Below are 11,964 nucleotides of genomic sequence, written 5' to 3' on the forward strand. Positions count from 1 at the left end.
CCCTCTGGAGTCCAGGCTGTCCTTGAACTCACAGTGATCCACCTGCTTCTGCCTCCCGAGTGCTGGGATTAAAGGTGTGCACCACCAACGCGGCCCCCCCACCCCCACCCCACCCCCCCCCACCCCGCCCATGTCTTATCAGACCACCATGCTTTAAAGTTGGAATTCAAAAAAAGCACAAATTGCAGAAAACCTACCAACTCATGGAAATTGAACAATGTCCTGGGTCAACAAAGAAATAAAGAAATTAAAGACTTCCTAGAATTCAATGAAAATGAAGACACAACATACCCAAACTTATGGGACACTTTGAAAGCAGTACTAAGATAAAAGTTCATAGCTCTAAGTGCTCACATGAAGAAACTAGAGAATAGTCACACCAGGGAGTTGACATCACAGCTGAAAGCTCTAGAACAAATGGAAGCAAATTCACCCAGGAGGAGTAGACACCAGGAAATAATCAAACTGAGGGCAGAAATCAATAAAGTCAAAACAAAGAAAACAATTCAAAGAATCAATGTAACAAAGAGTTGGTTCATTGAGAAGATCAACAAGATAGACAAATCTTTATCCAAACTAACCAAAAGGCAGAGGAGAATGTGCAAGTTAACAAAATCAGAAACCAAAAGGGAGAAATAACAAAGGACACTGAGGAAATCCAGAGAATCATCAGGTCATACTTTGAAAACATGTACTCCACAAAATTCAAAAATCTAAAGGAAATGGACAATTTTCTGGACAGATATCACTTGCCAAAATTGAATCAAGAACAGATAAGCAACTTAAACAGACCTATAATCTCTAAGGAAATAGAAGCAGTCATCAAAAGTCTCCCAACCAAAAAAAAAAAAAAAAAAGCCCAGGGCCAGATGGTTTCAGTGCAGAATTCTATCAGAAATTCAAAGAACAGCTAATACCAATACTCCTCAAATTGTTCCACATAATAGAAGCAGAAGATTCATTGCCAAACTCTTTTTACAATTCCCTTGATAACCAAGCCTCACAAAGACACAATTAAGAAAAAGAACTACAGACCAATATCCCTCATGAGCACTGATGCAACAATACTCAATAAAATACTGGCAGACTGAATCCAAGAACATATCAGAAAAATCATCCACCACGATCAAGTAGGCTTCATCCCCGAGATGCAGGATTGGTTTAACATTGGAAAAATCTATCAATGTAATCCAGCATATAAACCAACTGAAGAAGAAAAACCACATGATCATCTCACTAGATGCTGAAAAAGCCTTTGACAAAATCCAACACCCCTTCAAAGGTCTTGGAGAAATCAGGGATAACAAGAACAAACGTGAACATAATAAAAAAGGAAGCAGTATACAGTAAACCAACAGCCAACACCAAACTAGATGGACAGAAACTCAACACGATTCCTTTAAAATTAGGGACAAGAGAAGGCTGTCCACTCTCTCCATATCTTTTCAATATTGTCCTTGAAATTCTAGCTAGAGCAATAGACAACAAAAGGAGATCAAGGGGATACAAACTGGAAAGGAAGAAGTCAAGCTTTCATTGTTTGCAGATGATATGATAGTCTACATAAGTGACCTGAAAAACTCTACCAGGGAATTCCTACAGCTGATAAACACCTTCAGCAAAGTATCAGGATACTAGATTAACTAAAAAAAAAAATCAGTAGCCCTACTATATATGAATGATAAATGTGCTGAGAAAGAAATCAGAGAAACATCAGCATTTCCAATTACCACAAACAACATAAAATACCTTGGGGTAACACTAACCAAAAAAGTGGTTAGTGTTAGAATTTGAATCTTTAAAGAAAGAAATTAAAGATGATACCAGAAAATGTAAGGATCTCCCATGTTTTTAGATAGGTAGGATCAACATAGTAAAAAATGGCAATCTTGCCAAAAGCAATCTACAGATTCAGTGCAATCCCCATCAAAATCCCAGCACAATTCTTCACAGACCTTGAAAAAACAATTCTCAACTTTATATGGAAAAACAAAAGACCCAGGATAGCCAAAATACTCCTGTACAATAAAGGAATTTCTGGAGGCATCACCATCCCTGATTTCAAGCTCTATTAGAGAGCTATAGTACTGAAAACAGCTTGGTATTGGCACAAAAATACACAGGTAGACAGGTAGACCAATGGAACCCAGTTGAAAACCCTGATGTTAACCCACATACCTATGAACACCTGATTTTTTGACAAAGAAGCTCAAGCTATACAATGGAATAAAGAAAGCATCTTCAACAAGTGTTGCTGGCATAACTGGATACTGGCATAAAGAGGACTGCAGATAGATCCATGTCTACGGCTATGCATAAAATTTAACTCCAAATGGATCAAAGACCTCAACATAAATCCAGCCACACTGAACTTATTAGAAGAGAAAGTAGGAAATACCCTTGAATTAATTGGTACAGGAGACAGCTTCCTGAACATAAAACCAGTAGCACAGACACTGAGATCAACAATTAATAAATGGACCTCCTGAAACTGAGAAGCTTCTGTAAGGCAAAGGACACAGTCACAAGACAAAACGACAGCCCAAAAACTGGGAAAAGATATTCTCCAACTCCACATCTGACAGAGGGCTGATCTCCATAATTTCCAAAGAACTCAAGAAGCTAGTCTCCAAAACACCAAATAACCCAATTAAAAAGTGGGGTACAGAAGTAAATAGACAATTCTCAATAGAGGAATCTAAAATGGCTGAAAGACACACATAAAAAAGTGTTCAACATCCTTAGCCATCAGGGAAATGCAAATCAAAACAACTCTGAGATACCATCTTACTCCTGTCAGAATGGCCAAAATCAAAAACACCAATGACAGTTTATGCTGGAGTGGATGTAGAGAAAGAGGAACACTCCTCCACTGCTGGTGGGAGTGCCAACTCATACAGCCACTATGGAAATCAGTATGGCAATTCCTCAGGAAAATGGGAATCAGTCTACTACAAGATCCAGCAATTCCACTCTAAGGCGTATACCCAAAAGGTGCACATTCAGACAACAAGGACATCTGTTCAACGATGTTCAAGAAAGCATTATTTGTAATATCTAGAACCAGGAAGCAACCTAGATGCCCTCAACTGAAGAATGGATAGAGAAAATGTGGTACATTTACACAACGGAGTACTGCTCAGGAGGGGTTGGGGGGGGATCTTGAAATTCACAGGCAAATCGATGGAACTAGAAGCAAAGAACACAATCTCTCAAGAGACAAACAGCAGGGAGCTTCTTTAGACTTAAATTGAATGAAATAATTTTTCTGTAAGAAAAGCATAAATCTGAAGAATGCTAAGAGTCTAGCCAAGACAGAAAAAAGGGTCCTGTGCATAGAGAGTGGTGCAACAATGGCTCCTGGGAAGAAAGTAAGACGCGTTCCAAGAACTTAAAGAAACACAGTGACTGAAGGATGGGGAACTTGTGACTTCGAATAATTGTTGGAGAGTGGCCCCATCACACAGGCAGTGTTGAGAAAATTAGATTTCACTCTAAATACAGTGGTAAACCACAAAACAGTGTTAATGACGGATGGTGGCATGATCTCATTCATAGTTTTAAGAAGCTCTCTGAGGACAAAGGAATACAGAAGTGAAGTAGAAGTGAGTTTAGCAAAGAGAAGCAGAAAACAAAACATATGTGGCTAGATATGTAAAAAAAAGAACTCAGGGAAAAGATGCCAGAATGAGAGAGAGGCAGGGACAGTGAGTGTCTAAGCACAGGAAGAGCAGCAATCTGAAGGGTGAAGAGCTAGGAAGCCCCAACAGCAGATCAATGACAGATGATGCTGACTGAACTGGTACCTGAAAGTGTCTCCCCTGCAGATACAAATATGATTTACATATACCCCTGTCTTAGTCACTGATTTACTGCTGTCAAAAGACACTACAACCAAGGCAACTCTTAGAAAAGAAAGCATTTAGCTGGGGACTTGTTTATAGTTTCAGAGGCTAGTTTACTATCATCATGGAGCAGAGTGTGGCTGCACGAAGGCAGACCTGGTGCTAGAGAAGCAGCTGAGAGCTATGTCCTGATCCACGGGCAGAGAGACACTCTGGGCTTGGCATGGACTTTTGACTGTTTGAAGTACCTGCAAGTGACATGAGCTGGTAAGTCAGAGGAGTCACTAAGAAAAGCAAATGACTAAGACTGGGGAGCAGGCAGAGCTCCAAAAATGCAGGACCAAAGAGTTGCACAAAAGGGCAAGGACTCTGACCACTGTGGTACCAAGAATGCATATGACTGCTCTCCCTATGCATGTGTGTTTATTATACTGTAATCTGTACCACATAGATGAATGGCACCCAGAGATGATCCTTTTTGCCCAGAGCCTGCAAAAAATACCTGCTGTGACAAGGCAAAAAGAACCTTGAAGATAGATAAGAGACCTTGATATGAGGGATTATCCATATGGAAATAATATACTCACAAGCGTCCTTAAAAGAGGGTTGAAGAAGGCCAGTCATAGCAGGCAAAGAGAGGTCATGATGGGAAAACATCAGAGACAGAGATCTGAGGTCCTAGACCAAGACTGTGAAGAGGGAAGGAGCCAATGAATGCAGTGACTTCCTGGACACTGGAAAAGGCAAAGAAGACTCTTTCTGAGGGAAAGAAGTAGCACAGCCTTGCCCACATCTTCTTTCTTAAGCACCATTGAAATCTTCTCTTTTTCTTCTCAAACTAAAAGACAATAGATCAGTGATGCTTTGAATCCATCTAATACTTGGGAAACTGAGGCAAGAAGTCTAAGATTTCAAGGCCTGGGCTACATAGCAAGATACTATCTCAAAATTTTTTTAAGCAGCAGCATTAACATAAAGCAATACTAAATTGGTACCTAAATGTATATTATTAAAGGTTAAAAGGTAATACAATAGTGATAAATATATAGTATAGTCACTTTACAAAAAATACAGCTTCAATAGTAGATGAAGACTTTTCAGAAAAATAAAATTTGTTGACTAAGACATAGTTCAGTAATAGAGCACCTGGCTAGTATACACAAGGCCCCGAGTTCAATCTCCAGAACTACAAGAAAGCAGGAGCAAGATTTTCTGTTTATTTACTAAACATCACATTTCACAAAATACAAAGACACTTCCTTTGTTAGAGAATTAAAAAATTCTCTTGCAGTGTTTGGTAGATATTAAATCTGAATAACTCAATTTCATCTTAGAATTTTCAGTTTAGTTTTTTGGGATACAAAAGTTGTTTTGTAAGATTTTTTAAAATTGTGTGTATACTGAGGATGGTGTGTACAGGTGAATTCAAGCACCAGGGAGGCCAGAGAATGTTCCCTGATCCCGTGGAGCTGGAGTTAGTGACAGGTGAACTACCTTGCAGCAGGGATGCTGGGGACTGAACCTGGTCCTCTGCAAAAGCAGGACATGATCTTAACCACTGAGCCATCTCTCTAGCCCCCAACCCTCAAAAAAAAAAAAATTGGGGGGGTGGAGAAAGCGGGTTTTTTTTGGTTGTTTTTTTTTTGTTTTTGTTTTTTTTCTTACATTCCATATCACTGTTCATCATCAAAAGAAGTCTGGGCAGGAACTCAAGCAGGGCAGGAACCTGGAGGCCAGAGCTAATGCAGAGGCCATGGAGGGGGCTTCTTACTGGCTTGCTCAACCTGTTTTTTTAATGGAACCCATGACCACCTGTCCAGAGATGTCACCACCCACAATGGGCTGGGCCCTCTCACATCAATCACTAATTAAGAAAATGCCCAACAGGCTTGCCTACAGCTGAATCTTATGGAGGCATTTTCTCAACTGAGGCTCCCCCCCTTTTTGATGACTCTAGCCTGTGTCTAGTTGACATAAAACCAGCCAGCAAACCTTTACAACACTTAAATCAGGTATTACCACCCCTATATTGCAGGTTAGAGAGTGGAAATTTGAGCAGTTAGGCAATTTCCCAAGATGCATCCTTTGAGCCCCAAGCTTCTCCTGCTGGCCACTTTGTAATGGAGAATCAGATCAGCCCCCTCCTGGGTATCCCTGGCATGCAGTCACCTCAGCTGTCCTTTGTCTCTTTTTCATGAGTCAGATCTGTCCCAGAGCCCCACCTGGTAAGTTCTCACCAAGAGCCTGTGGTATGCTGCAGATACAACCCAACCTTCAGGCATGTGGTCAGCTGCTGTGAAGCATCCATAAGTACCATCCACTCCTGATGTCTTAGCAACAACATGTCCAAAAACTTTAAAAATATTTTTATTTCTTTAGTTTATGTGTGTATAAATGTTTTGTCTGCATGTATATCTGTTTGTCTGGTGCTTGTGGAGGTCAGAAGAGGGCATCAGATCCCCTGAAACTAGAGTTACAGGTGGTTGTGAGTCACCAAGTGGATGCTGGGAATTAAACGTTGGTCCTCTGTGAGAGCAACCAATGCTCTTAACCACTGAGCCATCTCTCCAGCCCCCCAAAACTTTTAAAACAAACTTAAAATCAGTTCAACTTCATCACTTCAATTAAAAGACTGCATGCATACTAACATATGGAAATATAAGAAAAAATATATGTAATTATCCATTAACTGAAATCTTATTAAATAGCTTATGGAACATTCATACTATGTCGTAAAAATATGAGTGTGGGCAAAAAGAAAACTTTTCTCTAGACATGGTGGCAAACACCTGTAATCCCAGCACTCTGAAGGCTAAGGAAGGCTGCCACAAAGTTGAGACCAGACTGGGTTACAAAGCAACAGTTACTTTTTTACTATTGCTGTGATAAGACCACAACCAAGGCAGATTATAGAAGCAAAAATTTATTGGGGCTTAAAGTTTCAGAGGGTGAATCCATGTCCATCTGTGGCAGCAGGCAGGCAAACATGGCACTGGAGCAATAGCTGAAAACTTAGATCTTTAAGTGAAAGTTGGAGCAGTGGCAAGAGCTAACATCTGCTCCACAAGCATGAGGCAGAAAGAGCTAACTGGGAATGACTTGGGCCTTGGAAACCTTAGGGCTAGTGCACTCTCCCTCACCACCAGTGACATACCTCCAACAAAGGCCACACCTCCAAATCCTTCCCAAACAATTCTAACAACTGGGGACCAAGCATTCAAACATGTAAGCCTGGGGGTGGGAGTGGGGGCTTTCTCATTCAAACCACCACACAACACAAAAGAAAGGAAGGGAAGGAAGGGAGGGGAAGAGTGAATAAAAAGGGAGAGAGGGGGAGAAGACAGAAAGAAAAAACAAATTCTTAACAGAGCCAAACATTTTTAAACAACTAAATTTATTTGGGGCTGGGAATATAAGTAAGTCATAGGCTGGGGTTGAGTGATTGCCTAGCCTGCTTAAGGCCCAGAGTTCCCGCCTCAGAAACAGACAATACACAGAGAGAGAGAGACAGAGACAGAGAGACAGACAGAGAGAGAGACTCCATCATAGCTAACATAATACATTCTTACAACAAACTTGTGTTGCATGACAGTAAGCAGACATCTGTACCAGATAGCATTCCAGCAATACCTAGCATATGACTGACTGATGGGGGAATACATCAAATTCCTGAGATCCTATCAACAAAGATGGAATTACATTTCATGTGTGTGCTACACTTTACCACAGTTCAGTTATGTGAAGATTTATAGTTCAGATATGAGATACTTAATAACTTTTTGTTAATCAAAACATTTGATGTAGCACAGTGTAATTCAGTGACAAAATTTACTGGGTTCTTAGAAAAAACACCTAAGAAATGTAATTTTAACCATTGTCCTGCAAAAAATTATTTCTGAGGAAGTTCTCTATGATAATGAAATTCTAATTAAGTATAAAGAGTTGAATTAGTTGCTTCACATTCTCTCAATATATATATTTATACACACACATACATACATATATCAGTGTATGTAATCCAAATGTGGAAAACAAGAGGAAGAGGATAAATATATTCACACACTACTGAAAGACAGTAAAATATAATAATGTTGTACACATTAATTTTAATTCTTTAATTTTCTCAACAGTAAGTTTGAAAAAACATTATTGAGGTAAGTGGCTTTGCCCTTTATTGCCAAACTGAAATTAAGATTATTAAAAGGGGTGGGGCTGGAGAGATGACTCAGTGGTTAAGAGCACTGACTGCTCTTCCAGAGAACCTGGGTTCAATTCCCAGCATCTACATGGCAGCTCACAGCTGTCTGTAACTACAAGTCTGACACCCTCACACAGACATACATGCCCAAAAAACGCCAATGCAAATAAAATAAAAATTAGCAAATAAAAGATGTTAAAAGGGGAGGGGAGAACTGCTTAGTAAATGAGAAAATACACACTAGGAAGCATACATTTTTGAATTCATTTCCAAACACCACTGGATTCCCTTTTTTTTTTCTTCTTTTTTTTTTTTTCTTTTTGGTTTTTCGAGACAGGGTTTCTCTGTGGCTTTTGGAGGCTGCCCTGGATCTAGCTCTTGTAGACCAGGCTGGTCTCGAACTCACAAAGATCCACCTGCCTCTGCCTCCCGAGTGCTGGGTGGGATTAAAGGCGTGTGCCACCAACGCCCGGCTTGGATTCCCTTTATTTAACTGACAGATGTGTATGTTTTAACATTATTCTCCCATCACACATTAGAATTCCCATCGTAAGTTATTTGCAATTTTAAGTCATAAAATATTCTAAATAAGTCCATTTGCATGGCAAAGCACCAACATGAGCCATAGAAACAAGGCCATCTAGGGAAGCCACTTAATAAAATGCAAATGTAGTATAATTCAGAAAAGAATCTGAATGCTGGTTGGAGTGAGGCAGTCTACACAGAACTCTGGGTGGGCTCCATTAATTCCTTACCCTTCTCTAAGCATTAGAGTTGGATTGCAGGAGTGGGAAGCTTAACAATAGTACAAGCAAAGAATGTAGAACCCCATGCCAGGTGAATCTGCAATGTACTATGATTTTAAACACCTGTACTGAGCTGGCTAATGGGTAATAGGTATCGCTGCCCCGCCACCGCCCTCGCCTTTGCTTCCCTTTGCCTTTTCAAGGTTTGTAACTTTTAGCCCAAGTTAAGTATCATGGAAATAAGTGTCTGGCATTATGTTACATTAATTCTATGGATTATTTTATTTAATCCCCACAACCCTTGTGGCTATAAAGTGGAAGCTATTATTAGTCTTTAAAAAATAGATTAGGAAAGCTAGGCTTAGATTTAATAATTTCCCTAACTAAAGTTGCATACCTAATAAAAACTGCTATCAGACTACACATGCTTACAAACTCTGAAACACTTAAAAAAAAAACAACACGAAAAAGAAACAGAAAAACCCACTTTCAACTCAACATCAGAGCAGCACACAGCTAATATTCAGCGTCAGTTGGCCAGTCAGTTTCTTAAACTGATGAGTCAGATTTGACAACAGGTTCTACACCAGAATACTTAACTAGTTTCCTCCTAAAAGGACTCAAAGGTGTGGGAAAACTCCAAGTTTTAATCATTCTGTGGTCTTGCTAAAGAGAAGTGAGCCCCTAGTAGTTCACAACTGCTCATCTTCTAAGGGTAGTCATTAGCGTTCTCACATGGGCTAAGCAAAACCCAAACTCTGACCCAGACTGGGCCTGCAGAAAAACTCCTGTCTTCATTTTAAAGAAAGACCACAGAGCACTCTAACATGTACGAGTCAGTCCCTCGGTTTTAAGGGGCATAGGGACTCAAAGGCTCCTCCGCCCTCTCAGAGCACTCGGCAAGCCTCCCCCAGTTCAGTTCTCCAAACCCGGGGGGGGGGGACATTGTGCAAGGGCGCCACTAATGTTCCCTAATTCCGTTAAGTCTGGGAGAACCGAGCCTGCAGAGGACAAATAGGGAAGAGCCTGCAGTGCCTACCACGGGACAGGGCAGCAGCGTGACAGTGAGTATTAGTCTGACCAGTGATTTCACCACTTCTTTCCCAGGGCGCTGATGAGGAATCGAGTGACTCTCTCCGGCTGAACACTGATGAGGAGGAGGGTGCCCTGGCCACCCTGCACTAGACTGTCTCGCACAGACGGACAGGTCGCCGCAGCTCCACCTCGCGCCCCTCCCGCCGCCCAGCTCACTCTAGTAGCCCCTCGGGCAGGTGTAGGAAGGCGAGTTTTACGTCTCGGTGACAGCTCCAGGAACCAATCACAGAAAGCGGCTGCCTCAGCCAGCCAATGGCAGAGCTCCTGGGGATCCCACCGCTCTGTAGCCCACCTGAACTTCATCCCGGACTCTAGAATTCTGGGCGAGGGGGCGGGAGGCCCAGCCGCGGAGCAGCAGCGAGGCCGCGAGACACCTGGGGAGGAAAAGGGCCATCCAACAGGGAAGTCACTCACCAGCCCGGGAGCGAAGTCCCTTGTCCCTGCCGGGCCACTCGGACTCAATCTGTGCGTGCCAGCATTTCGGTGACCAACCGCCGCCGCCGCAGTTCGCCGCCGAGCACTGCCGCCTGTTTCGAAGGAGCCAATCGGAGCTGGGGGCGTGGTCTGGAGCCCCGCCCCCAGGGGCTTCCTGCGGCGCGCTGGCTGGGTGAGGACTGCGCGGCGGCCTCTGGTTGCAGAAGGACAAGGAGGATGTGACAGAGCGTCCCTCCGTCTTGCAGGCTCAGTGGAGCGACAGCCCCTTCTGTTTGTGCCCGTCACGCAGGAGAGTGTGTGAAGCCCGCCTCTCAAGGCTGCTTCTGAGCGCCCAGGAGTTGCAGCTGCTTCCAACCCTAAAATCCGCTCATGTCCGGATGGGCGCTGATGCCTCCAGAAATACAAACCAACCCAGCAGGAACCGGTCCTAAGCAAGTCTTTTAGACAGTGAACCCCCTCCCCTTACTCCGTACTGTGAAAGATAGAGAGGGAGAGGAACCCTGCAGCCTCACTGGATGCCAAAGGAGGCTGTTGGCCCTTCCTTCAGGAAACATAGGGGAGGGGGATTTGGATGTCAAAGCAACAATGTAACCATGTGACTGTTACACTATAGCGATAGATGCCAGTTAACTTCCAAAGTGGCTTTTGTTTGTTTGTTTTAATGTGGCTGAAAGCCTGGAGGTCTGTGTTCTGGCTCAGGCCCTTAGTTTCCTGCCACTTCTGTTTGTTAAGTCCTGACACCTCAGTGGTTCGTCTTTCTCCCTCTCTGAAGTGTGGGCATTGAACGGAAGCCTGGTCTCCAACAAAAACAGTACAGCACACTGCTGCTTTCATATGAAACAAATGAAAACAGTCTGAATCTTCAAAGTGTTGAGGAGCGTGGAAATGGAAGTCTGTGAGGGAGGGTCATGGCCAGAGCTTTGGAAGTGGCTGGATCTTGAAGGAACAGCAAGAAGCTGTCAGGAGGACATGGCAAGGAAGGAGTGCTTCCTAGGCAGAAGGAACCAGAAATGTAGGATACGTGGAGGCATGTGATTGTTCGGGAGTATTCGCTTTGAATAACCAAAGTTTGGGGCGAGAGAGAGAGAGAGAGAGAGAGAGAGAGAGAGAGAGAGAAGAGAGAGAGAGAGAGAGAGAGAGAGAGAGAGAGAGAGAGAGAGAGAGAGAGTCTGAAGATCTGTGCACAGAAGGTAGGCTTACCGATGCTGAGGAAATGTAGCTTCCTTCCTGGAGGCAGATGAGATGACTATAAGGAAGGAATGAGGGAATTTATTTGAGGGGGTCTTTGTCCCCCTTGTGGGGAGATTTACTTTCAAGTTTTTGAAGAAGGAACCAGGATAGTTTGTTATTAAAAATAAAACTAAAAAATGACAACTCTCCAAACTATCTCAGAAGGTGGGTGTGAAGGAGGTGTCTGGAAGTACCTAAGAGGGTGATTTATCTGGCCGTGGTTGTGTGGTGGCACTGGGTGTAGTAATACAGGTAAAACGAGCTGTGATAGAGGACCAATGCATGTTCCTTGTGTGTATTCAGTTTGCAGTGTGAAACAAACATGGAAGTAGAGATACACTGATGATAGTTGAATTATCTAGATCGACTTCAATTCGTCTCAGAAGATAAGGTCTACAGAACAATTCAATAGTTC

General features: G+C 42.6%; 1 protein-coding gene across 4 annotated transcripts in view; it reads right to left on the minus strand.

Moving 5' to 3' along the window:
* Positions 1–10,427, minus strand: part of Gas2l3 (growth arrest specific 2 like 3) — a 37,904-nt gene extending 27,477 nt beyond the window's left edge. For 2 of the 4 annotated variants that reach the window (XM_027392587.2, XM_027392586.2), the window contains exons 1-2: positions 10,299–10,409; positions 4,433–4,683 (exon numbers count right to left, since the gene is read on the minus strand). The gene's annotated coding sequence lies outside the window, so the exon portion shown is untranslated. Of the gene's footprint in view, positions 1–4,432; positions 4,684–10,298 lie in introns of all 4 variants that reach the window. The other 2 variants (XM_027392584.2, XM_027392585.2) reach the window with 2 other exon arrangements.
* Between the last annotated feature and the right edge of the window lie 1,537 nt (positions 10,428–11,964).

Source organism: Cricetulus griseus (genome assembly GCF_003668045.3).
Source record: "Cricetulus griseus strain 17A/GY chromosome 1 unlocalized genomic scaffold, alternate assembly CriGri-PICRH-1.0 chr1_0, whole genome shotgun sequence".
Classification (NCBI taxonomy): Eukaryota; Metazoa; Chordata; class Mammalia; order Rodentia; family Cricetidae; genus Cricetulus; species Cricetulus griseus.